General features: G+C 30.9%; 1 long non-coding RNA gene across 1 annotated transcript; it reads right to left on the bottom strand.

Moving 5' to 3' along the window:
* Nucleotides 1-1,390: 1,390 nt before the first annotated feature.
* LOC110926157 lies at nt 1,391-4,024 on the bottom strand. Its single transcript, XR_002585016.2, has 3 exons — nt 3,744-4,024; nt 2,092-2,157; nt 1,391-1,618 (listed from the first exon to the last, which is right to left on the bottom strand). It is a non-coding gene; the product is annotated as an uncharacterized LOC110926157 (long non-coding RNA).
* Between the last annotated feature and the right edge of the window lie 436 nt (nt 4,025-4,460).

Here is a 4,460-nt window from a genome sequence, read left to right on the forward strand (position 1 = left end):
ATTGCATTGCATTGCATTGCATTGCATTGCATTGCATTGCATTGCATTGCATTGTATTGTAGGGTGTTATACTAACCACCTCAGTTCGTGTTCTAATAGATAAGAAAAATTGAATCTCAAGTAATAACTTAAGAATTTTGAACGAATAATGATCATTAGCTTGGCCCGCAGAGTCCACCAGAATTCCCATGTACTACAAGTTGTTATTACGTTGGCCACCGTAATAATAAATTGTCTTGCATGGTCACCCTAGCGTTCTCTCGTACGAAGCAGCCGATCAGTAAGAGAGGAAACACTATTGTCACTATACCTTCAACATCGGAGGGACCTTCGTGATAGCTCACGTGTCAACGTTCGTTGTCATTACTCACAGAACGGCATTGCGTTAGATGAAATAGAAATGGAAAGAATCTGTAACAATAACAACTTAAGGGGCACCTTCAAGATGAGTACTTCATCTTCTTTGTAGGGACAAGAGTATATCAACCTTGATTGGTATGAGTCACTGGGATCTCGTCCCACTAATGGAGTTGTTGTCCAAGGTTACCACCTCCGCCTCGTCGTCATTATCATGGTCAGGCATGTCAGCATTCGCGAGAAAGCAACCATATTTTACAGAATTAAGTTTAAGATTTCACTTGGGAATCATGTTCGCCATAAGCTCCGCAGTAGACGTGAGGTCGATATTTTCATCGTGTGAGTAAAGAATAATAATAGAGGTTGAAGTCAAAGGTATTTTGTTCTTGGCAAAATATTTTGTACAACACATATATAAATAAATCATATATATATATATATATATATATATATATATATATATATATATATATATATATATATATATATATATATATATATATATATATATATATATATATATATATATATATATATATATATAATCACATGAAATCCTATCTAACAAGGATTTCTATCTTGCATAAGTTGAATTTGTATATGCTTAACTTGTAAACTGTTTATGATGTGTAAACTGATAATGTAATGTGTCTATCATGTATAAGCACTGATAATGTAATGTATTGTAGGCACAGAGTCTATTAATGTAATGCGCCTATCTCTCATAGACTTCACCCATGGAAATGTCCTTGCTTGGTTTTTATGAAATGAATTTTTGTTTGTAGTGGACCTTGAAAAATGTTTATGCAATGAAAACTTTTCGTTCTTGTATAAATTGTTTTCGTGAGAGGTTCCAAGTGATTGTAGACTAGACTCGAGAAAGAATCCTGGTTCACTACAATCGAAGCTCTGATACCAATCTGTCACACCCTGCTCATAGCGGAAGCGCGAGGTGTGATCTGTTGGTTCTCATTGCATAACGATATAAGTAAACATACTAAATGAATAAAACATACTCCATTGCCATTACCATAATTGCTCAAAAGATGCGCAACATACATTAAGTTTATAATTTACAAACCATTCAAAGAAACTAAGTTGTTATTATTTCATACATTCAAAACGAAAATTTTAAACACTAAGGCTTTGTCCACTATATCACCGCAAAGCGGCAGTATAATAGATAAACCCTTCAAAAGATGGCACGGAGTCTTGATACTTGTTTCCCGAATTAGAATCCCTGACAAGGTCCACTAATTCCCTGAAATACATGTTTAAGTAGAAAAATCAACAAAGGTTGAGCGAGTTCATGCAGTTTAGTTATGTATGATACACCCGAAAATGTAAAATGTATTTGTATTTGAATCAAATATAGTATGAAAAGCGTCAATGAAATCGTGATCATTAATGTTTTGCAAGGACATTAATATGTGTGACGAATTAGGAAGCAAACCAACCCTAGACGATTTTAATTGTATCGACACCATGTCGTAGGGCAACAAACGCACTCCTAGGTAAATGAATGACCATGAGTGGGGCTCGCCAAAACCCATTAGATCTAACCCTTTGTTCCTTGGTCCAAACTGGATTAATGGTGCTTTAGTTATGGCCTTAATTTCGCACATGATCTAAGGTGTTTCATTCCTTGACTTATCATACTTATTGTACATGTATTTTCTTCGATAGTTGTAAAGCTTGAAAAACATTTAAAATGAAAAGGGGACATGAACTCACAGTATCGCTTCAGTGAGTAGAAGTAAATATGATTTCACGTACGGTAGTCCTGAACAGTATTGCGACCTACAATCGTTGTTATATTTTGTTAGACACTTCGGTCTTTGTAAATAACTTGAGTACAAGTCTTATGTCTTAACTATGTTTAAGACTTGTATGTCTTTATTGTTTAACCGTTATATATATATTTTTCCAAATACATATATGTAAGTAATCGTGTATCTGGTATGTCATATAGTCGGATCTAGTTCCCTTGAATTCGTGTTTAGTAGTAATTAATCGTATACTTGTATTTCATTACAAGTTATGTCATTGGGCCTAAATAGTGTTGGGTTTAAATAGTGTTGGGCTTTTGGGCCCATAAGTTTGGTATTGGGCTTGGCCAATGAGTTATTTGCTATTGGGCTTAGCCCAAGTATTTAGTTTAAGCCCAATATAATTTATAAAAAAAAATATAAGCCCATTTTATATAAATATTTAGCCCAAAAGATAAGTCTTTCATTGTTATAAAAATAATTTTATAAAAATTTTCTAATTATACTTTTTAGATAATAAAAACATAATACTTTTTATAAGTTTTCCAAAATGTCCGAAGTTTGGTAATGGTAACGTAAATTTTGTGTCTGTGTCGAAAGATCGTCTAGATGTCGTATTAAGTCCTCGGATGGGTAAGATGTCCATAAGTTCGTTCGTCGTCCATTTTGTCCACAATTTATGTCCGATTGTTCGTAGTGTCCGTAATATGTCTTTAAGGCGTATTTATATGAAATTTGGTAAGACTTGAATTCTAAAGTCTTTTTGAGTTTGTTATCACCATTTTAATCAAGTTCTTATCTTTGATATATATAACTAATACACAAATTACTACATATCACATAACTTGTTAAAATGAACAAATATATATTTTCTCAAAATATATAATTATCTAATCTTTTCTTTTTATTAAAAGCTTTCTTTTATATCTTTGTAAATCTTGGAAAGATTTAACTAAAAATGATAGTTTTTATATCATATAGTTTTTAAGAAAATTTTGCCATATCACCTTTGTTTTAATCACTTTGCCATGTTTAATAAACATATCTTTTTCTTTTCAAATCAACATCACAATTTACTCATAACTTTTATAAACAAGATACATAAACTTTATAACAAGATTTATAACATAATCTTATCAAGATGATCTCAAAATCATGTAGGGTTTTGAACTTGCTTACAACATATGTTAACTAGTTCAAAAACCTAGTTTACTTCTAGTTTTTACAACTTTTATAAAAATCTCATGTTGTATGTTACTTTCTATACTCTTGTAAAAAGTCTTGTTTTTATTTAAAAACATTAAATACTTTAATTACACCATAGATTTTGATCATCCAATATATAAAAAAAAACTTTAACATGTTTATGTATACTTGTTAGATCATATTTTTAGAATATCATCTAACAAGTTATACATGTCTTAATCATCTCAACAAGATCAAATATTTAAAATAACAAACCTTAATCACAACATAAACAAACATAGATATCATGATTTGTATTTTTGCTTCTTTGTATTTTCATACTATTATTTATGATTATTTTGTTTTTACTAGTTATAATAATAATCATAGCATAAGTAAGTAAGAAAAATAAATATAAAGTTAGAAGCTCACTTCTAGCTCTAGGCTAGGGATGATCTAAAAGAGCTTATGATCCAAAGAAGATGAAGATCTTGTTGTTAGAAGACTCTTGGATGGATGAAAAGGCTTGATTTAACTTGCAAATGCTTTAGATCTTCTTAATGTCCATGAAAATCCATGTGGTTTATAAGAAAGATGAATATGATGGAAGGGTTTTTCTATGGTGTTCTTGGTAGGTTGATGAAGATATGAAGGTGTTTGAGAGAATTTGTGTGTGTTTGAAAAGGTGTAAAAGATTTGTAGTGTGTGTAAGTGATTTATGAAAAGTGTTATAACAATGACACCACATGACTAACTCTTACACTTATGTTAATACCATGCCAACACATACTCCACTTCATCATCTAGATAATCATTCAATTAAAAAAAAAAAACAAATAGTGGGGTGCCCACTTGGACGAAAATTCAGCAAAAAGAAAAGAAATTGCTGAATTTTTTTTTAAAAAAAAAAACTTGTTTTAACTAGAAGCTTTAAGCATTTTAAGAACTTTGACATTTTATATAAAAATATGTACAAGGTTTTAAGCCTTCATATTTTAAAGTAGTGTGACACTAGGTAAAACTAGTTCACTGAAATTTTTAGTTTGTAATTCAGGTGAAAAAGTCGGTTCGGGTCCTGTACCGGGTTAAATACTGACACCGTGTTTTGTTTAGATAAATACATAACAAAAATTTATTTTTGTACTTGTT

The sequence above is a fragment of the Helianthus annuus genome, chromosome 17 (genome assembly GCF_002127325.2).
Source record: "Helianthus annuus cultivar XRQ/B chromosome 17, HanXRQr2.0-SUNRISE, whole genome shotgun sequence".
Classification (NCBI taxonomy): Eukaryota; Viridiplantae; Streptophyta; class Magnoliopsida; order Asterales; family Asteraceae; genus Helianthus; species Helianthus annuus.